Source organism: Zophobas morio, unplaced genomic scaffold, assembly GCF_036711695.1.
Source record: "Zophobas morio isolate AGI-343-1 ecotype UQ-CSIRO unplaced genomic scaffold, CSIRO_AGI_Zmor_V1 ptg000058l, whole genome shotgun sequence".
Taxonomy (NCBI): Eukaryota; Metazoa; Arthropoda; class Insecta; order Coleoptera; family Tenebrionidae; genus Zophobas; species Zophobas morio.
This window is the reverse complement of record NW_026972163.1, coordinates 5,621,975-5,646,833: the sequence shown is the minus strand read 5'-3', so window position 1 is coordinate 5,646,833 and position 24,859 is coordinate 5,621,975. Positions and strand designations below refer to the sequence as shown.

General features: G+C 30.5%; 1 protein-coding gene across 1 annotated transcript in view; it reads left to right on the top strand.

The window, feature by feature from the left end:
- The first annotated feature begins 11,001 nt into the window (after positions 1–11,001).
- The window catches only part of LOC135143115 (knirps-related protein-like), a 37,797-nt gene continuing 23,939 nt past the window's right edge, over positions 11,002–24,859 (top strand). The window contains exon 1 of the mRNA XM_064074979.1: positions 11,002–11,368. The gene's annotated coding sequence lies outside the window, so the exon portion shown is untranslated. The remainder of the gene's footprint in view (positions 11,369–24,859) is intronic.

Genomic DNA, 24,859 nt, shown 5'->3' with positions numbered 1-24,859 from the left:
TTTCCAGGTAAAAGATGTTAATCTCCACAATTAAAGTAAAACACTACTTTAAATGAAGGGACTAAATTTAAAGATATCATCCTTGAAATTTACTTTAAATTAGTAAAAACAGTGTTCCTTTAATCCATGGACCGCTCGATAAAACACTTCAAGATTATGGTGTATAAATGAGAATGCTGAAGATAGACAGTAGATATTTGATACCGCAAATATACCAGGAAGTCATGTTACATATAAAGTATTAGAAGACATATGTCGGCAATTTTAGTACCAAATTTTTTTCTGGAAATGTTTTTTTATTGGAACGGTAACTGCATCACAATGAACGTAAACTTATCAAATCTAGTTATATTAAACCATGACATCCACAACAGGCATTGGGAAGCTATAAGTATTGAAACCACAGGAACAAATTCAAATTTATTACTAAGTTTTTTAACATCAATTGCTTACTCTAAAATTTTTCTTTAACATCAATTGCTTACTCTAAAATTTAATTTAAAGTGTTTAACATTTTTTGGTTGAAAACAATTTCTAATTGTCATTCTTAATTTGCTTTGCACAATTTCTCACATTTTGTATGTAACTCTGCAAAACCTTAATCTGACAAAAACAATTAACTCAACAACACAAAACATTTACTTTTAAACATCTACCTCAAAATAAAAAATTAACGATTTCTTTAATTTTTGTAAAAAGAATTATTATTATATCAACATCATCAAGACAAGTTTACTTCCAACCCCTAATTTCACAAAGAAATTGCATCACGAAAAATCTTGTAAACATGCATATAATTTGCTACTTAAAATGGATCCCCTCCAAAAAACGATGTCATCTCAAAATTTTTGCCAAAGAAATTCTATCTAAAATATGGAAATTATTATTATCTCTACCTATACTTATACCTAACCAATGCATCACGAATGTGTAGAATTTCAAAACAGTACAACAAAATTTTCCAATAATATAAACCAGTTGCACAAATTTAACAGTCTTCTGTTATCGTCGAATATCCCTAGTAAAATTTAGAGAGCCTCACCACGAAATTTGTTTAGTAATTCTACTTAAAATATGTAAAACAGTATGCGTCCGCACAAATAGTTTATTAATCCAGTCACCTTTTTTATTTGAATCGTTATCATAAAAAAATAGGACCAACTTTGTAATTTATTAAAGAAAGCCATTTTTGTTACTAGGGGCGAAATAACCGAAATAGTAGAAACGGTCTTTTCTTTACAATTATTTTTTAATTCAAAAAAATAATGTATTCTAAGTTACATGGTGTTTTCTTTGTTCGCGTAATTCTTAACTTACCGAAATCATATGCATAAAGATTATAATTTTTTATAAAATAAATCTGTAAATTTATACAAATCAAACGTCATAAGAAATTCTAATACGTATTTGAAAAACACATAATTTGCAATATGTTTCTTTAGTTATGATATGCTAACAACAAGCTACCTTGTTATACGAACGTCTATATAAAGAATTTTGCTTAAAAATTAAACATTATTTTAACGCCACATCCGGCTAAGTATAGTAGTCCAAAAGCTATAAGGTTATATGGTCATCATAAAATTATCCCATTGTCTAGAAATTAAGTTGTTTACAATAGAAAAGGTTTTAGGGTCGTAAATAACGTGTCCACTGCAGCTCGACCGGCTGTTGTGGTTTCGCTCAGGGGCGGCTTTCACTAAGTATGTAAATCCACCACTCCATTATTTGTTTACTACCTGCAGCCGCTGAGGGTTCCAAAATAACCACTCGCTTTGAAAGCCGGCCCTGTTAAATGTGAGCAAGAAATGTTTAGAAGACGATTTATTGCCAACCGGTAAGCTTAGTGCGAACCACACAAAGGGGGTATTTATTTGCGGTCAACTACTTTTATGATGGTCATATAACCTTATAGCTTTTGGACTAGTATAACTTGAGTTTATTTCCAGAAAATCTTAACCCGCAAACTAATTCCATTTTTGGCCATAAATAATCTTGTACTCATTACTCTAGTCAAAGCTTTTGCAAATCCTTTATATCAGTAAATAAATGCAGTACTTCAACTATAAAAACTATTCAAATTTTTAGATACGTCTCTGTCTTAAATCACAGTGTCGTTTGTAATATATTTCAATTATAGCTTTGGCATGCTAATAATAATTTATTAGTTGCATTGAACATAATGATTTTTCTGTAATAATAATACGTATTTTAATTACCTTTCCACATAGTATGCATGCCAATACATTCGCATTTCATTCAAAACATGCTCTAGTGGCGAATTCACAATTAACCTATGAAAAAAAGTCGGTCACTCACGCATGTTCTATTAACAAAATGTTACATATACATTTTCGTATATCGCATGTATCGTACAGTAAGCTCGCTTAACTTGTACGATACAAGTAAAACTCTACAGCCCCATTAATGGACAATCGAGGACAATTGTCCGCTGAGGCGCTATATTTATTTTGCGAAAATGATGTGACATTTCACAAAATTATGGAACATTCGAAACGATTTCAAGAAATACAATAAATTCGTAAAAAATCTAGTTGATATTTATCACGGCTATTGTAAACTGTAGTGGACGGAGAGAATATTTTAGTTCCTACATGTAAATTGTAGAAGACCTTTCGCAGAAGGTCTATGTGAACTGCAGCGGTATGAATGTAGTATATTATTTGACCAGAAATAAAGTGCAGATTGTACCTCAAGCGTCTATTGACTTTCACTAATTTTGATGACATTTCAACCACCCACCGTTATAAACTTGTCTACTTACCCCAACCTTTGTCTTTGTAATGCAGAACCGTACTTGAATTTAACAGTATTGTTATACTTCGATCAGAGTTCTAGTGCAGACTCTACCTACGGGGTTCGTCGAGGTTAACCGTAGTGAAAATTTTGCTACAATATAACAACTACCACGATAAGTGTGTTTACGAGCTTCTAAATACGTCATTAGGTAGGTACCGTTGGTTTCTTTAATTCTCGGAAGGGTCCTTATTAGAAAATTAGCCGTAAATAATACAATAATGCAGTACCTGAAGTTCGGCACGTGAATAATTTTGTTCGTGTCGTTCGTCCTGTAAACACTTGTGTTTTACACCGTTTGTTTTTCGTCTGCCCATTTATTCTCTAACTTTTTGAAAAAATAAAAAAAAAACGACTTTTTTAAGACAAAAATATTATTCATAGTGCAAAAAAGTCTGTCAGATAAAACGTAGATTTTAAATCTAATAAATTACAGTTTTTTACAAACTTTTGCCAAAATTGTCACCAGATGCAGTAATTGTATTGGACACGCATCATTGCATTCGACACAGAGGCAAAAAATCCCATATACATCTTATTAAGGAACTTTCTTGTGAAAAATGATTTGTACTACGAAGAATCTTATACAAAAAGACTTACTTGGAGTGTTAAGAGCCCAGGACCATAATACACCATTCAAAATTGATTGCATAGCTAAAAAACAAGGGCACAAGATATTACGACTGCTTCCATTTCATTGCATTTTTAATCCGATTGAGTTAGTTTGGTCGGAACTTAAAGCTCACGTAAGACGAAATAATACTGCACCGAAGTTCACTGCAAACACAATAAATGTTATCAAGGAAGAAGTTTCCAAAATAACACCAGCTAGTTGGTCAACTGCGTGTGTCATGTGATTGAAGAAGAAACATTTTATAGAAATCGACTAGTACCGGAATTAATAATTAATTTGGATGACGAGAGTAGTGATGATAGTGACTTTTGATTTTTTAACGATGTGAGTGTTTATGTAATACTGAAATATTGTTTTTCGTTAGTTGTTACAAAATGATAATACAAATTTGGTAAATTCATAGAAGGTAAGTGTGTATTTTTCATGTTTCGACAATGATTGTACTGCACGTTAACACTCCTGTTAAATTCAAATACGGACCTGTATTACTGAAGATAGAAGTCGTGGTATGTAGACAAGTTTGCAACGGTGGATGGTTAAGCCGTCATAAAAATGAGTGAAAGTCAACAGACGCTTGAGACAGAATCTGCACTAGAATTCTGGTGAAGGATTAACGTACAATCATTGTCAAAACATAAAGAATACGCACTCACTGTAAATTCCAGGAATTAAAGAAACTAAAGGTACTTAATGATCTACTCAGAAGCTTGTAAACACATTTGTCTTGGCAATTACTTATTATATGATAACAAAATTCTCATTACGGTCCACCTCGACAAACCCTCTCCCAAACATTTTGACAACGACAGGTTTACAAGGGTGTCCAGTTAAGTCGTCATCAAAATTAGTGGAAGTCAATAGACGCTTGAGGCAGAATCCGCCTATATTTCTGGTCAAATAGTACCTGGGTAGTTCTAGCAAACTTTTAAAGCCGCCAGAGGATTACCAAAAAAGTATAACCTTATGTCAAATATGTATATGCAGGGTTAGCGTAAAGTTCCGGAACGGTCGAATAACTTTGTTATTTGAAAAGTTTTTTTTTTCTGAAATTTGCTTTGGATATATAGTAAAACTAGTTAAACATGGTGACTTGATTACAATAGTTTGCTTTTTTTATCGCTCTCGGTTTGACAGACAGGGCCGCCTACTTTTTTTAATGGAACACCCAGATTTTTTTGACATTTTCTGAAGCAGAATAAAAAACTACTTTCAGAAATTCTCAACATGTTCATTTCTACTGACGCAAAAAAATTAGTCCAAAGTTATTTCGACAGAACTTCCCTCGGCCCTGAAATAAAGAAGCGTGCTGGGCGTACATTCCAAATGAGGTTTCCCTTAACAAAATTTTGTGATGACGTCATCAACATTTTTGCAAAGACACGTAAGATATATCACTTAGGATAGGTACAGTGTAATACTAATGACAACAGTATTGTATTTCCAAATTTTCGGGAAAACGGAATGGGCCGTTTCCGATTTAATCAATAAAATAAATTGACTGATTCATTAATTTTTATGAGTCTCCCTGTATAAGAAATTTAAATACTTGTAATGCAGTGATAAATCACAATTTGCACATTTTGGATAGGATTTGTTTGGAAAAATTTTGAGATGACGTCATCATTTTTTTGGGAGGGGGTAAACGAATAGATTTTGCTTAACGATTTACCGTGATTACGATAACTTTAAAATAATTACCTTCAAGATTTCAGAGCAATCGGTTTTGCAATTTCAAAGTTATATTGCAAAATATTGTAATGCAGTTTTGAATTTTTTCCAAAAATTTTGGATATCTGGGGTCAAAATTCGACACGGATTCACACATCACAAATCCACGAGTGAGTATCTTATTCTATAACTTTAAAAAAAACTTTTTGTTATAACTTTTGGAGACGACGTCATCCTCTTGGTGGTCGGAATGATTATCCAAATTTTAGATTGCATTTAACCATCTACATTACATTCCTATTATATATAGAAAATGTAATAACAATCAGTACAGTAGGTTCGGAGATTACTTGTCTAATAAAAATGGATACAGACAGACAGGCAGACAGACAGACGGAAACGGGAGACTAGTTTTTTCCTATTCTAGAGGTCATGACACCTCGAGAAAATATAAAGGTAGCAATTCGGCCGATGGACTCTATTACAATACTGCCTTAGCTTGCGCTCGGGAAGTAAAAATAGAAAAAAAATCACAAAAAAAACACCTACTATTGTAAAATCGTACATAATTCATTTAGACATTTTGTTGATCGATTACATTACTGCCAAATTTAATACATGTTGATAATTTCTGAAATTAGTTTTTTATTTTCCAGCACAAAATGTCAAAAAAATCTTAGTGTTCCATTAAAAAAAAAGTAGGCGGCCTTGTGTGTTAAACAAAAACAATAAAAAAGGAAAAATATTGTAATCAAGTCGCCACATTTAACTATATATCCACACCAAATTTCCAAAAAAAGTTTTCAAATAACAAAGTTATTCAATAATTTATGAAGAAACACCTGCATACGAGCGGAATGAAGATAAGTTAAACGAAGCGACATTGAAAACAGAGAATCTCACCTGCGCTCCAGGTCGTGCATTCACTAATCTGACACCTTAACTCTGGTCCGAGGTCATCTTCGCATGCATGAACTCCCGGCCGGCAAACATGCCTGACTCCAATTACGCTTATTTAGTGCGCGAACATATTCAATTCGTTTGAATTTGGAAGCGAAGTACCTTAAATAGTAATTTACACATCTAATTCGCGATAGCCTGTTTTCCTCACGCATAAACGCTTGTTTGCGACACGACCAAAGGGAGTGCCGCATTTGCGTGAAGGCGGGAAGCAGCATCACAGATCTGTTGTGTACAATATTTTTTGCAACGAATAAACCTTTAAACTGAAGAGATTAACTGTGAGTTATTTATAAACAGCGGCATTGACAGCGCCGTCAACACGTCACAATGTTGACACTACCCGACTATTTTAAGATGATGGTGGTCCAACTCTGACTTCGTTTTTATGGCTTTGCAATCTCAATTACCGCAAGTATTAGGAACTCTATTGAAACTGTAAATAGCCGTGCCAGTAGACAGTTCGTCCCTTGATGGTTTATAACAGCTGGATTACCTGCGACAGAAGCCTATTGTGGAACACTTAACTCCTTCACAATAGGATGCAGTCATAAAAACGAACCAACAGTTGCAGCACTTTACCATGGCAACGGAAAGTTAAAATGCACGTGTGCGGGAAGTCCGAACCCCCGCACCGTGGTGAATGCCCGAAACCCATCAAAAAAGCTCAAGTGCAAAAAATTGTTTTAATAATTGTATCTAGAAATACATTTTTAATAATATTGTAAAATTTTTTGCGACACAAAATTCTGCTATTATCTTCTTTACTTATTACAGGTCTGACTTCTGACTTATTTAGTTTAACGTTTGTTTCTATTTGCCTGGATTTTGAAATTGGAATTTAAAAACGGGACAGTTAAAATTTATGAAAAGTTTACAATGGGTGCTCTTATCAGTTAAGGTGAGGGATTAAGACACTCCAGGTACCAGTGTAACGCTCACTGAAAATCCGACCAGAACAGGTAGAAAAGACCAAAGAATGGTTTTATTAATATTTTGTGTACAGGTAACAACTGAAACTATTTGTTTTTTTATAAAAACAATTAAGATTTCCCAATATTCACTTCTGTTTTAATTAGAACAAGCCCAGATATCCAACAATGCTGAGTTCACTGAGTTCACTAATGGTCAAGTGACATTCAAAGCGCTGTTTGTATGTACGCAGGTAAATAATAACACAATGATATTTCGAAAATACGTCGGTCTCTTCTACCTAGCCTGGTCTTATTACTTCGCCTGGCTCAACTGAATCTTGCTCCTGTGCAGGTGTTTATTCATAAATAAAAGGGTAATAAACATTATTTGACAGAAGTTTATACTTTTATGGTAACCCGGTGGCTTGAAAAGTTAGTTAGAGCAATCACCTAGTTTTGCTCAGACGAAGAAGAAATGAATTTCGAATAATTCCCAGTCATTACAGGTAAACTGGTACATCATTTTATTATCCGATGCAGTTTACATGTGATGCCATGTTTATCATAGTTTACGTAGATATCTACATAGATACTTTGTATTTGGTATATTTCGTATCGAAATATTAACGTACACTTTACTGATAAATCAGTAGTTAGGAAGATTCATTTTTTGACTTATAGGTACTTTCTGATAGCTTAGACAGTGTTACAAAATACGTATCAGATAGGATTTTAACTATCCGTTAATTAGCACAGATTACTTTTATGTGTAGTACATGTCATATATCCTTTAATTTGACCATAATCTGAAAAATTTAATGACGCATAAAGCCGTATTTTTGTTGCAGAATAAAGTCCAAATGCGCTCATCAAAGTATATATTTACATGACAGCTGTTGCGCAATATAAATATCCGTGGAACACATTAGTTTTGTACTAATGCTAATATCCGCTATTTAAACTATAGCATGTAAAAAAATTAAGCAACATTTTGCAATTCTTAAAAGGTTAAATTTTAATTTCCTCTTGTCAGTGAGTAATCACCCAATTATTTAATATTCATGCTCTATATAATTAGCCATGTAATTCGTGGTTCATGAGTAACAATGGTTTTTATTTCTTCATGGTCGCGGTTGATCCACACAGTTAACCGCACGCGTCATAACGTAATTTTATTTGGTTCAATGTCAGGTTCATTTTAATGTGGGAATTCAATTAAAAGTGAAAACAATGCACGATGATCGCAACAATAGTGTTTTATTAAACTAAATTTCTGTGAAAATAGCTATGAATAATACACCATTATCGTAATCTTAAGACAAAAATGTAACACTCGTCTGATCTAACGTTGAAATCTAATACGTTTGTAGGTTTAAACATTCACTTAAATTATAAACAAAAATAAGTCACTTTAAAATAATAAGAAAATACTAATAAATAAAAAATAATTAACTATATAGTTCACTTTAAAATATAATAAAAAAAGTTAACAGACTTGGTAGAAATTATATAGGTATAAATCTAACTTTGTTAGATAAGTAAAAAATTAATATTACAAAAGCTCTCTTATATCTTAACATTTTACAACACTTAAATAAATTTTATTATTAGCGTGACCAGTTCAAAATCACCAAAATGCACGTATTAGTGAGGTTTATAAATAACAAAGCCATGCATAGACAATAATGTAGAACTTGTCTGATGTAACGTTTAAATCACCCGCTAACTGACCCCAGAAATGCTTTATTTAAATATAGGTACATTCGTTAATCAATTTTACAGGGGACTTATTTTTAGATTTTATTGACAAATAAGCGTCACGATAATGAATTATAAAAGATAATTGTCATCTAAAGACTTTATTTTTAATCTTAAGTATTAATTGTTTGTGGAAGACCATATAAAATCCTGTTTATTTAAAAAATGAGTAAGTTGTTCGTAAACCAATCAAAAGTCTGTGTAAAATTTCAGTTTTTTTTTTACTATAGGCTGTATGTAAAATTTATCCTTTTGATGACAGTAACTTGTTTTTTCTAAAAATAAAGTACTAAGTATACTGCACCCCTCCAAAAGTTCACAACTTTTGTGTACATACAACTGAAAATCGTCAGAAAAAACTCAACACATGTTAACATTAAAGTAATAATTTATTCATTTCTCATGTTGTCCATAAGAAGTAATGTTTTAACTCAGTCAAGTAAGGTGCAGCTGGAAACTAGACCAGTAGTACTAGTAATTAAAACATTGTCTATACAGCATGTGCAGAGGCTGTAAATTGGGAATGAATCAAAGTAATTTAATTAAGTTAATTAATTTAAATTAATAAAATAAAGCAGATTTGAATGCTGCACATTCTAAACAAAACTTTTCTTAGCTTACTTATTTTTTTCTAGTTGATGAAAAATCTTATTAGTTTTTGTTAATTCAAAATAATGCAATGTGTTGTTAATATCTATAGTTTTTTGTAAAGGACACCTCAAAAAAAGAGATAGTCATTTATTAACGTTGCTTTAGTCGGCTAAAATTGCCAAATTATTGAAAAGCGTATTACAAATGAATTCTTTAAATATTGGTGCTAAAGTTAATTTGGATTAGAGTAAGCAGATCACAGTATTAAAACAGTTTTTACTTAGTTCTTCATTAATCCAATGAAACTACTATATCAACATGGAATCTACGACAAATGATGGCAAATCTCAGTAAAAATAGTAATAATAATATAATAATTTAATAATCTAATTCATTGCCCAACAATACAAGAATGTCAACAATAACAGATAATTGGTATTAGCAAGGTTAGGGTTAGCTATTATTAATAATTCTCAATAAATTACAGTATTTTCTTTTTTGGTGCAAAAATTGATTACTCTTTTGTAGATGCACACATATTTAAATTTTGGACAGAATTTGTTCTGTGTAAGATACCCAGGAGATCCTTAAATAACTAAAATAATAAATTAGAAAAAAAGCAACATTTTTTCTTACGACTAAATGTCTGTCTTCTCAGCATTTCCATAGTACATAGAATAAAATTTTAACATCGAGTTTAATTTAATATCTATATCAACTAAAATAATATCAACTTCAATTTTCATTTCTACATATCGAGTCACATCCTTAAATACGCTCTTATAACTATTACTGCTCATCTCATCTCACGGCATCAGTGTGCCCCATTTAAAAATTACGGCTTTCAAAATTTAGGGATGGTCAAAATTATGTTGTATTAAAATACCGAAAATTATCTCCTATATTATTAAACTATCCTCAATACACTGTTTTTAAAACATATCAAAACATATTTGACTAAAAAATCATTTAATTAAGTAAATAAATTAATTTTTAGACACTAAAATTAATTGTTCTTTATTACTATTTAACAATTCCTGAGGTAACAATAGTTTATATAAGTATTTCTATATTTCTGTAAAGTATCAATTTATGTAGTTGTATTTTTTACCGCTAAGTTATCTTTATGGGTGCCTAACATTTCTTGTTTATTTTGAAGTGACTCAAATTTCTTTAGCATAAATAAATTAATATTATTATGCTTTTTTCTGAACAAACAATGTGACTTATTGTACCTACAAGATCTTCCGTAATATTCTATTTCTTATTATTATTATAAAACTAAAACCAAAATGCACACAAATTAATAAATCTTAAAAATGGAGAAAAAAATATTATCGATCTTATTAAAAAAAGCCATGTAAACAATAAATATATCAACACTGCTGACGTTAAATATCAGATATCCAAAGTCGAACTGAAACAACAGTAAGCAGCTTAAAAATAGACCATAAGGTTCGTACAACATTCCCCACCATTAGAATCACACCAATGACTTGAAACTTATTACATAAAAAAAGAAGATGCCTGTCTGTACGACACTAATTCAAACATCAATATTTTACCCCTCCTATAGCCCCCACTCGGTGCGAACGACTATCTTCAACAGGTAGAGAATCCCCTCCCGGCAGCGGTATCTCAAGTTGGAGGAGTTTCCATAGTCATTCTTCGTTTGATCTTCGTTGTGGTGCATTACCTTACCCGCAGGCAACGATTGAGGACACCCCAACTACAACAATTGCCGTCACTTCCACTTATTACACCATTCCCTCTAATTAGAACTTAGTCAATAAATGAACTCGATCCAGCGAGTGTTAAGTGATTAAAATAACATCACCTAAATTGTGGGATTTCAAAATTAACACCAGTGAAAGTGTAGTTGTTTTTGTTATTAACAAGTGTTAAATCTTCGTTTATTAAACTAGAGCAGTCATTAGTTCGAATCATGTGTAAAGTGATGTCCGCAAGCTAGTGCTTCGTGTACCGCAGGACCTTGCAAGGACTTTGTCACAATTGCTATTCTAAGGTAAGTTGCATTTATTTACTTTATTGCTGGGTGATTTCAATGCGCAGTTAGACGCAAGTCCTAAAGAGACTGTAATGATTGATCAGGCGGGAAGCACATTCAGAGTAGATAAAATTCTTGTTACCTAAAAAAGCAGCAAAATCTTTTAAACAATATTTAATAACTGTGTATTAATTATGAAACTTTAGAATTTAACATAAACGTAATAAACATTTCATCTGAACATTTAACGTGACCTTTATTGACAAAATATACATCAAAATTAGGGGTATTATACACTGATGTATGTCATTTGTTGTCATTAATTAAAAACATCCCAAAAATAAAATATGTAAGGTACACAGTACACACTACCCATCCGACGGAATTAAAATTTATGCAAATATGAAAGATGAAATTATTTCAAAAAATATTTAAGAACTTAATCTGTTATAATGGCACAAACATATCAGTACCAGTTTGTTAGTAAATAATGCAGCCTACGCGCGAAAGCATTATTATACTATTTATATTTATATTTCATATATTAGTCTACCATTGTAACTATATGTTTAATAAATGCTGTTATTATGAAATATTTTAGGTAAAACGGGACAATTTTCTTACTGATTATTATTACAAATAGTGTACCTATTTCTAAAAGTATTTTATGTATTATTAGGTATATTGTCAATTAAAACTATATATCAATACCGTATTTTCATATATTGGAATTAATATAATTTAAAAACAATAATTGTAAAACAAACACAAACAACATATATTTATTAATTAAGCGCATTCCGTAAGATTTCAAAATTGTCAGTGACAAAATCTTTCAAAATACTTGAGTTAAATGTTTATTACAAAAATGTTATTGTGTGTACAGAAAGCAACACGTCACTACGGTGTTGACAATATACGATTTGAATCTTTTCTGAATGAACTTTACCTAAATGACCTATATTAGAAGGTGGTATTAACAAGTATATTTAAAAGTAGTATTTATTTTTAATTTTGTTACAGATTTTGCTTATGTTTGTAATTATAAATAGGTCATGTGGGTTAAGCATTTTGTGATGCAGTTATAGTTTTTTCTATACCCTAATTTTAATAAATCATTTTCTGTTTTCAAATTACCAAAAATAGGTAAACGTAAGAATTTCTCCAAATAAATGTGTGACATACTAAAGAAAGTATGCTACGAAAATATAATTTTATTTGTCTACAGCATTAACACATCAGAAATTAGTCATGTTTTTATTAAGTTTATCGGAACACAACCTCAGGCGATCTGAAGTAAGTAAGCACATAATCAACATGGTAAAAACTGAAGATTCCCACAGTTCAAATCCTGTAACGAATATGCTGCGGTTAGATTTGTGACATACATGATTTTCGCAGAAGAAAATGACCAGTTCGTTTCTGCTAAGTTTAAATTTGATGTTATTATATAATAAATAGGAACAATGTCTAATACACATAAGCATTAATACGTGGAAAATGAATCACTTATAGGACTTTACTAATAAATATGTAGATACCTTAAAAGTTTCTATCCTAAAATAATAAGGAAACTGGGTAGCACCACCGTTCACTTATATTTATGTTTTATATTTGCATTATTTATTGGGTTATGTATGTGCTCTTCAAAGGGATATTATAAGACTTCTTGTTGTCCCTTCTTTTTAATACCACCTGTCACTTTTATTATTTCACGTAGGAATCTTTTCCATATGAAAATTTTAAGGGTAGGTAGTCACAGGCATATTGGTCTGTATAAAAAAGGTATTGACCAATTTATTTAAGAATTCCATACACACAGAAAAAACAATAAAATAATAAAATGCAAGGGACACTCAAACCCTTGCAACAATTTTTCATACTAACTATATTTATTTTATTTCTAGTGATTTACAGATTACTTAAGGTTTTTTCACATTTTTTTTTTCTATTTTAGGGTATATGTATTAACGAATGAAGGTTGTTTTAAAAGAATAATAATATCGATCGCGTTAAAACTCTGACACAACCCTCAATATTTTATCAGATTCGTTTAAGCGTTTTTATCTAATCTAATCTAGACCTATACCTAATTTTTAGTTATGTTTTAAACAAATTTTAAAAAAGTAATTCACTAATATAAGTTTCAACAGAAACTGTGGATTTTATATATGTACGTATTTTGGAATCTTCTTCCATTTTTCGGTACACGATAACACTTTAACGTTTATTACCTCTATAACACCGAAAACATAAAATTACAAAAATTGTCGACACGTTTCGCTAACCTAACAGGTTAGTAATGCCAACGTAGTTGGCCAAAAGCGTTTTTGTAATTTTGTATTTTCAGTTATTCATCATCCAGTGTTTAAGAAATGGCATAAATCTGAAAAACGAGTGGCCCCAAAAAGTATTCCCTTGTAGTCAATATTAGGCCCATTGTTTTATACAGTGGACATCAAATTTTGGAGTATTGAAACTGACAAGAGACCAAACTGAAGAAGCGACATGGATAATTTGGAAAAGAGCATGGTTCGATACTCCATTATTAGCACCATTAGCTGCGTTGGCTAAATGCATGAATGATAAGATGCAATGAAGATAATATGTTATTATGATCTAAGGCATATCTACCGATCCTCAAAGAATTTTTAATACGTAGACAAGTATTTGCGGAAAATATTACAACTGGACTTGAAACACAACAGCTAAGATTACTTTTCAAAATATGAAATTATGATTGTCACTGTTGTATAAGTATATTTCCACATCAGTAACATTCGTTAAAAAAAGGTAAGACATTATAACTAGACAAGATCTAACTCCGAAAATATTAATTATGCTTACACTCAGAAAACTGTTTATTAATCACTTATTGAAACTTTCAATAAACTTCCAGTGCTCACACAACCATTAGATATTATAGTGCTGTGAAGTATAGTAAGTGAAGCAGGAAAACGTATTATGTATCAAATTTCAAAGTGCAATGTATGTACATTGCACTTTGAAATTTCTCTACGTATCTACTTTACCTTTTTTTGACTTAGTCGGTCCCTCAGTAACTACGAGTATGTGATCAACAAAAAACATATTCAGACTGACTTTGGGCAAGCAGCTTGTTTTTTTTACGTACTATTTACTCTAGCAGATGAGAAAAAAACCTTGCTTGTTCAACGCCAACTTGAAGACATTGTTTTGTGAACCACAGCCTACTATATGAACCACTAAATCATTATTATTATAAAAGAAACTTTATCATCCATCGTAGAGGCATGCTCCTAATTACTTGTGTATTTTTTTCAGTTTTACACTATTTTATTATGAAAATGGTGTTATAGAATTAAGACTATAGAATTGTTTACACCACTCAATTTTTCACTTTTTGGATGCTTTAAACATATTTTATTCTATTTTAGAGTCATGATCTTGTTTATAAACACTCAAATGCGGACATAAATTGGCCTTTATGGCACAAATCAGTCAAAAATTGCTAAGCAATGATTGATTATTCATTTACATTAATAAATTAGTCAAACAAGCTGCGTTATTCAGCATTTTTATTAAAGTTGGGAAAATAATATTTTATCAAATCATTCCCTGGCCGCCTTCAAATTTTTCTAAAAAATTTTTTGAATAAACGTTTTCTGCTTCTTCAGTTTGCATTTTGAAAATCGAATTATTTAACAAATTAACAACGTGGTATCCAGAACAACATCAAAATAATAGCCAGATATGTATTAAAGTTTGCATCGGCACAATTTACACAATCTTGCCGAAAATACTCAATACTTCGTTAAAAATATTTTAGAAACTAAATAGAATAAAACGTTGTATGTACCACGGGCATAATTGTCGATTGTGGCCCTCGGGAAATTAAAAGCCCTCCTTCGTCGGGCTTTAAACATTCCCTAGTGCCATAATCTCCATAATTATGCCTTTAATACATAAATAACTATTACATGTTAAAACGACATTAATTAACAATGGCTTTTCAGTTACGTCCGTCGCAACAGCTCATCTTCCAGTTTAACAATCTGGGTTTTTATGGTTCATTTAAATAAATTCTAGTCATTTTAGTAATATTTAATGCCTCATAATATCGACACTCCTTTCAATATTACTGAAAGCAAGGCACCACTAGTATTTCATAAAATTCAATTTAAAAAATAGGGGATTGAGCTATAGCTGTTTCAATTTAAGTAGCACTTTTTTATATAAAACTTGAATTTCGTGACCTAAAGTATTATTTTGCGCACTAGTTGGACATATGACTATTTCAACAATGAAAACGATTTTTTATTTAGTTTACAGTGTGAGCGACAAGCACTAACTTAAATTAAACGGTGTACTATCACAATTAAGAATTTTTTTACAGAAAACATTTTTTTTAATTCTAGCAAATAATAAATGAAAAGATTTCTTTTATTATTGTAATTATCTGAATTCTATGCGAAATGTCACAATTAAATTTCATGATAATTATACAGTGTGTACTCCAAGAACAGTTTATTCCAAAATAGGAACCTATGTATCATATTTTTAATAGCTAATCAGTGTGATATTAATTAAAGTCTCTTAAACATATTATTTATTCAATTAATAACCAGTTCGAATAATATTCTAATTTATCCATAAACGTTATTTTATTAATTCTTTATTGAAGTAAATTTGAAATCTGAAACTGCTTTATTTCTCAAATTAATGCAATATGTACTTAAAATGCCGCAAATAAAATATTTTAGTGTTAATTACTAAAAGTAATTATCGTAACACGTTTACTAACACCCTAATTTAGATTATTTTAACAAATTTTCCTAATTTCAAAAATAATTCGTTCTCGTTTTTAAATTAAACGAGTATTGTGTTTTTCGAATTATAATTATACTTAATTATAATTATAAGTAAAAATAGAAACTTTCAAAATAGGTGTGAATGAATTTTTAGCGAGGTGAGTTTATAATTTGCAAAGAAAGTTATTTGCTATACAGTTATTTAATTAATAGATCTCATAACATAAGCCACCTTACCTAACGCCGATTATTTTTCGAAATGGTTCTACCTCAGTCTACTACTTAAATAGTGCAACTAATTTATATACAAATATAGTACATATATGTGTATATAGTGTATGTTTCTGCCTGTACTTTGGCATATCTATCAAATGCATTGAAGAAAGTATCAATTTAAATATAAAAAACCTTACGAAGAACAAGAATAAAATATTACATACATATTTTAGATTTTTTTTTCTATTATGTAGATATCCAGACTCAATTTTACTGAACTACAGCAGAGCGTATACTTTTGTTTATTTATCCATAAAATAATGCTGAACAAACGAGAAAAATAGTCCTATTTCTTTTTTTTTGTGAATTTTTGCCTTAATAAAATCTTTCAAGAAAAGACTCTAATTTCAATATTGCATCAGAATTTCAATAAAGTCTAAGAGGCAGCCCAGGATATCATGTAAAAATAAAAAAAAACGTTTCATTAAAAAAACACAAGCTCCTCAAAAACAAAACACCCTGTAAAACTCATAGTAATTTGGTTATGCAGCCCAAAAAACCGTATACCTACATCTGATTATCAACTTGCCTTCTATCTCTTGTAATTAATGAACGATCTAGGAACGCTACTTGCTGACTATGTGTAATAACGTGTATAATGAAGATCAGATTTCAAAAAAATGTGCTAAACTTTCTTATAACGCATACAACAAAAAGGCAGCTGCTTGGTGTATAATTGATGACTGACTCATTATATTTCTTTGTTATCAATGAAACAGAAAATCTGTTAGTGTGTTTGAGCAGTAAACATTTTTTTTATTAATTTTACCTGTTAATAGATAATACACCTTTCTATGAGTAGTATTGGACTGCTAAAAAACGACAAAAACAAATAGGACGTAGTAATACGTATAAGTAACAGGCGAAGTCATATTGTACAGTTGGTTATGAATCTAATTAGTTCGTATAGATAGAGGGTCCATAATTCTTGATACAAACCCACCTATTGCATACTAGCAACTAGGAATTAAATATTCTCTTGAAAAACAAATATGTATTATCCATTAATATACTTATGATATGAAAATTTGTATATACTTTGTTTTTGGAAAGGTGCTTCACACATTTTATCGTTAATGTAAACTATTTGACCAAATCATCAGTAGGTACTGCTGACTCTTTCGTTTTCGGTATATACTTTTCACAATTCCGATAACTGTAAATAAACTTTTTTGGTACAATAGGTAAGAGTCGAAAAAACTTCCACTCTGCACTTATTTTATCTTAACGTAACGAATGGATAAATAATAAAAAGGGTGGAGAGCCAAAGCATTTATTTCGACCATTACCTACTGCTACTACCACTAAGGATAAATTAAACATACCTAACACTTGTTAATTGCGCTAAAAACACATAGAAAGAACTGAAACACATATTAAAAACATGGTCTGAATTTAGTTTTTGGGCATAAATAAATTAAATGTATAAAGAACAAACGTATTCATTCAATTTTAGCTATTTTGTTGTCTTCTATCAATGCCCTAACTAGTATTAATAATTTTCTAAAAACTTTTAAAAGTGGGTTTATGGAAAGCGAAATTAAAGTCAGTGCGCGACTAACTTTTAATTAAGGTCCGTTGCTAGGCAACGTACATGTTTTAAACAATTTTTAAACAATCACAGGCTCATATTCCACATTTAATCCTCTGTTAAATTAGTTGAGGATTAATAAATATTCCATTCGCTTTTGTATAAACCGGCCTTTAATCTCGTATTTAACATATTAACATCTCTTTAGCGTTAAAATCGAAAATCATTCCAAACTGGATCTGCAATAACTGTTTATTTTCTCCTAAGATAGTTCTGTAAATTAAAGGCTGAAGAAAAACTCTGTAACAATCCTAGTGTAACATACTTCTCAAATTAGTACTGCTTTCTCACTCGTAAAAGCAAATTTACATCATAAATTAACCTGTTGATAAATTGTTAAGAATGATAAGAACAGCAACCTTTTAGATTTCTTTTAGATAAACTCTTTCTGATTTATTGTATATAAGGTACCTATTTTAAACTTCAAACTTCCAAGTAAACTAAATGGATATTGTCTTTAAGTATTAGATTCTGTTTAATTAATCATTATATTATGTATAGACTCACATACAAGGGAGTAACTGAGTGGCACACTAAATTATGTTCACGTAAAACAAATCAAATGAGTCTCACTTTTTTCTTAAACAGTATTAGTGTTGAAAGTCATAAAAATATTATAAGTACTTGAAATACCTACATACTTTCGTGTAAATAAATTAATCATGATTCTAGATTTTTTAACGTACACGTTACCATCAAACCGAGTAAAGTATTTTTTAAGATGATATGATCAAAAATGAGTAGGTAATTTGTTAGAATCGTTTGTTATTTATTTTGATTTTGTAATTGCGAAGAAAGACAATATTTTTATTGCCTTATTCTATATAGCAACAAACAATTCCTTCTTCTGGAATATTTCTTATTTCTTGGCAAGACTAATAATCAAGAGACAATTGTGAATTGGAATCTTAACTTCTGAGGTGACTACTAGAAATGTTACTGAAACATGTGAACAACAATGAAAATAATAAGATGTAAAGTCAGACAAATGAATACGAAAAATTTGGTGCAAAGATTGTAAAAAAACTGTCAGAAGTGGATTTTTCAATTCCATCATTTTATCAGACACGCAGATTTATTCTTTACCAATTCCTTTAATATGTTTGGTATTTGCACTCAAAAGCTCTGTCAAATTCAGAATCACGAATGGCCACATTTTCTGCCTCAGTTAGTTACTAACAGGTAAACAGACATTATTTTCAACATCAGTTTAAAATTAACAGACAAAATTTGTATTCTAAACCAAATGGTTCCGATGAGGTGTCACTATATTTGCTATGAAATATAAAAAAAGTTACCTATACACATTATCTAGCAATGCGTCTTGTCGAACGTTAGTCGAATCGACATCGACAACAGTTAACTCAGTGTAAATTCATAGATCGCAGTAAATCACAGTATGTAGTCAAAACGAGCAAAGCCTAATGTATATTGCTGTTTTAGTGCAGTTCACATTTTCCCATCAATTTAATCTAGCAACCGCCGCGCCGTCTTAAAACATAAATCACAATATCGGGTGTCTAATTAAAAACCCGATCAAGAGGGCTGCGTCATATTTTATTGTTTTTTGCGTATCTCGTAGTGTTTGTCATTATGTTCGAGACAATTGTCATTTCGATGTTAAACTCAGTTTAAAGCAGTTTAAAAGTCATTAATTCATAACACTCGAGGTGACAAGCAGTTTACAGCTTTCCAAATTCAGTTCGGAAACGCCATACGAGAAAAACAAAATACTCTTAACCAAATTTTTATTTAAACATCCGATATTTTTGTCTAATAGGTTGCTGGGATAATGTTATTTTCAAAATTTTTGTTAATAGAAACATGATTTTTGTAATTCTCGTGGCTTATAGAGAATGCCTATAAATGACTATAATTTCAGTTTTCCGCTAAAAATTAAAAGATATCCATATTTACATTTATTATTCGTTATATTATAGTAGCCTATTCGTAACGTCAAAGGGGTTCACGATGGCAATGTCAATTATAAAATTTTGAACAATTAAAGACCAAATTTTGTAATCTTCATGCAATGACGTTGGTAACGAATTAACATGTCTGTCCACTATGCAAGTACCACAGTAATGTTCATTTGACAAATTTTATAGTTGTGTCCAGTACAAATTTTACTACAGTATACAACGGTTAAAAGATTGAACAGAAGAAAAATCAAGGAACCTAAAGTCATTGCTTTACTATCGATGACAAAAATTTAATAATAATTATTATTATGCCTATTTACTTGCTATGTTTGCCGCATGGTACGTGTCAGAAGTACGAAATCACCCAAAACTGCTTTCAGTTTGGATAATAGAAAATGTTTTTTATCAAGTTTTAATAAATGTTTGTTTCTGTGAACACACATACTTAGTCGATGATTTAATAAGTATAGAAAAGGGTAGTTTTCTAGTGAATGTAAAAGTTTATTTAACAAGCCAAGCAAGTTAATTAACTTTTACACAAGCATGGAAAACACACTTTTACTTACTACTCCTATTTTTTTTTCGTGTACTCTGTTTTTATAAGTTTAAATTAACAGAATTTCAAAAATAACTTTTGACTTAAGATAATCATGTCTCAGTACAGTTGCACAATTACCATACGCACATGCTAAAACGCGCAAGTAAACACGCTAAAAGAAAAATGCCCAAAATGAGTAATTCTAAAGATGTTGGCATTTTTGGTAAAGCTACAGAAGCAACTGTGAATTTAGTACCTGTAAAATCGAAACACAAGTATGACAAAATTCAAATAAAGCGGATGAGACAGTGATGCCTGTTGGTTTGTTGTTAACTGGTTGGTTGCTAACTAGAAATCTATTGCTAAGGAGAAAAGTAGCACTTTTCTTTATTACTTTTATAAAACAATATCATTTTTCTACTAAACACACGAAAAAAATATTTATTTCAAAAAAATGAAACCATTTTGATTTTAAAGAACAGTTTTCTCATTATTTGTTTACACAAAAACTTTATGTAGGAGTGTTATTTTATTCATAAAGGAGGAAAGTAAAATGGGAGATAACTCTTCGAAGGATAAAATAACACCCTAACGAAGTATATAATATTTTTGTGGCTGTTTTGTATTAATTTATTATCAATCTATTAACACTAACAGTATTCATTATCCACGCAACTGGCCTTAGGTAGGATTAGTCTTTCAGTAATTCATTGCCGCGTTACAAGAACGAAAACAGAACGACTGAAGTAAATGAAACTTGCAAATTCTAAAGAGTGATATTGACAAAGAAGAACAGAACTGCAAAATATTATTATTTATTCAACAGTATCTAATAAACATCTACTATATGCTTGCTGTAGCGCGTAGTACTAGATCGTGACTGAATTTACCACGTATTTACAAATTGCTATATTTCCCAGATGCCTACTAAATATTAGATTTAAAATTTGAGTTTCTAGGTTACAACAATATAAGAAAAAGTTAACCAAAGATTTTTGCCTACACTAGAAGTATATATTGGACAATGTCGGCAAACTACAAAGAGATCTGGATCGGAATATCAGGTGTGCAATGATTGATGGGCTGGACGCGGGTCGGAGAACATCACTAAACGGTTCCTCCTTCTCGTCGTGAAGCCTCAATTCAACACCTCTTCGTTTGATTGAACTCGCGATCTTCACTCTGATGCATTTTAATCTTCTTATTATGTAGTAGGTGGAAACATCGTGATCTTATACGAGCTTTTTATGTTCAGTTAAAGTAACATTTTTTATACTAAAAGTTTGTTACGCTAACATGAATAACGAGTCAGACTTGCAAGATGCTCCACGGATATGTAATTATTAAAAAAGAAAAATAAAATGTTATATCGACAGTTAAAAAAGATTTGTATTACAGACTAAAGATTGGTTCCACTGAATTTTTTAAATTTTTAAAACAAAAAAAAATAAATACTTGTACAGGTGTGTCTTACATTCTAAAATATATTTACGGAACATTAAATTTCAAAAATGATGATTATGGGAACTAAAAGTTATTTAAATGATCTGTTTTACAATTAACAGTACATCAAAACTTTTGAAGTTTATGTGATGACTTTTATCATCTTTGCGAAGAAGCAAATATTTACTAATGCCATAAGGAGAAATTTGAAAAATGGATAGCGAAAAAAAAATGCATATTACAAAGTACTTAAACAATAATTTTCAGAGCTGAAAAACTGTACCAAAAACCAAAAAGATGTTTAAATTTTGTTCGTATCATTATATATTTTCTATAAAAATTGAGACCAGGTATATGCAGTGTAAGTTTTTTATAATCCGTGCATCTATGGATAATCTATACCTCACCTACACCTCAGTTTGATATTTAGACAACACTCATTTATCTATGTTGTCAGTATTTATTTCTGTTTTATGTTTTCACGAAACTTAAAAAAAGGATTTTTTAATATCAAATTACACGATTCAATACCATAAGAAATCTATTACATTGTGTGAAGTTATTCAAATTTTTATACTAACATTTGGCAATTCACGAACATTTAAACCAATCTGATTTTTTTAAGAACAAGCAAGTTATGAAAGAACGATATAATAAGGCGTAATTTCCATTATGAAGCTAGTGAAGATCTGTTTGAATCTTAAATTAAGTTTTGTAATAAAATACATTTTAAATTCATTTTTGAATTTATAAGAATATCTGATTCTCTCACCTTAATATTCTTACATTTTTTCTTTTTTAAACATTAACCCAGTTATACTAACGTAAAAATATATACTTTTCCGTCTAAAGAAGAATAATGGCTTCCAGAAACACTTAATAGTTATAATTATTCTTTGCATCTGAGTAAACATCGATTTGCAAAACAATTCTGTGTGGTACAAATCATACTTGTTTTCTTGCTTCCATATATAAATGGATACTACACCAAACTAAATCACCAAGTGTATATATGTATGTTAAATTTAATTTCCTTAAAGAACCGATTCAGTTAATTAAATCGTTGGGAGATGTGCTTTTCTCAAAAATAATGAAGTTATTCAGCATTCAGTCATCATCCTACTGCTGGAATACCGCAAGGGATTCATAAATGGGAAATCATACGTAAATTTATGATCAAATTATTAGTATTTTTCAATTTGTGATAAGAGTCGTTTAGGATTTTTTTTCCAGTTCAGAAACCATCTTTCACAAAATTTGGACCAGACATTCCATAAAGTTATAAACCTTATCCATAAATGATTCCGGTATCGAGGGCGTTTTTAAAATGTCAAAAAATGTGCCTAAGAGCCGTTTTACACATCATAGAATTACTTCAAAAATTACAACGAAAATTACTGCCAAAATCTATGTTAGAAATTTTGCGAGAAAAATATTTTATATTTTGATGGTAATGTGCGCAAGAAATTGCGCAGACGTTCAAAACGTAAGCACTTGCTCATCTTTTGAACGTCTGCGCTATTTTCTATATAGAATATTTTTCTTGCGAAATTTCTAACAGATTTTGATAGTGATTTTCGAGTAATTCTGTAACGTGTAAAACGGCCCTAAGTGTGGTAGTAAAAGGGGTAAAATAATTCAGAAAAGACATTCCGGAGCCACCCTTGACACCAGAATCACGTTGTATAGTATAGTAAAATGTTTAATAGCAGTAAAAATTGTATCACAGATCTTTCATTTACCTTAAACTGTTGTAAGAAATCTTACTAAATTTGTAAGTATCAAAATACCGTTTAATTTTATCACTTATTATTCAAGAACGTTATACAATAAAGAAATGTTACTAATACGAATGTGTCATTGATCACTGAATTGCTTGCTTTGATATTACATAAACTTTTCGCAAGTGTTCCATGTTTAATTTCTACTCCTTGTTTGTGGCATTATGTCTCAAAATGAGTGATTGAAATTATTGAAAGAAAAAATTTTCATCAGTTTCTGTTTTTAATTTGTTTGCGAAATCAAAGTGCTAATACTTAAGGTAACTGTATCCATTTTCTCATATAGAAACAACAAAGTACTTGCTTAGTAATTCAAAAAATTTTGACAAGTAAAATATATTCAAGGAATTCTTTTAGGCTAAAGGGTTGTGTAATTTTGCATACGTGAGTAAAAACTTGTCTAAGAGCCCTTTGACACGAGACGAATAATTCATAAATTAGTGATTGAAGAACACAAAAACGATTGTGGTGTTCACGGCGTTCCATTCGATGTAATTCGTGAAACTGCGGCCGCTGCTACTGAAGAATTAGCGTCCAAATCCAGAGAGCGATATGAAACGGCATTTAGAATCTTGAAGATCGGTGTACCCTTAAAAAAGTTACTTCCAAATTCCACAATTCATATTAATGTTTTTAAATAGTTTTGAATAAATATGTTTCTTTTTATTTTGTTACAATTGCTTATTAGGTGATGAATTCAGAGTCAAATAAAAGTGTATTGTAAAGTCTTTACCTGACTTGTCCGGGAAATCCAATTTCCTTGCACCTAAATGAGCACGGAAGTGTTGTTTCCATGACGATTTCCGGAAAGCGCAGTTTATTCAAAAAATAATAAAATTTTATTTAGCGAAATTTATTTTGTTATGATAATTCCTATAAATTAAAATAAAAATGTGTAGACTGTTGAAGTACAAATGAGGAAACGTGCTGTACGTGTGTTTCAAGTGAGTTTTTTTATGGTAAAGTATTCCAAATTTTTTGGCAAAATGAAGTCCACCGTTCTTGATTTGGTCATAAAATAAATTGCTTCGTTTGTTAATTTTTGAGTCACCTAAATATATAAGCAATTCTAAAAATATGAAGGCATTGGGAAACTACAAGAATAGCCTCATAATATTTTGCACATTTTAGATAGGTTGTATTAAGCAAGATTTTTAGATGATATATA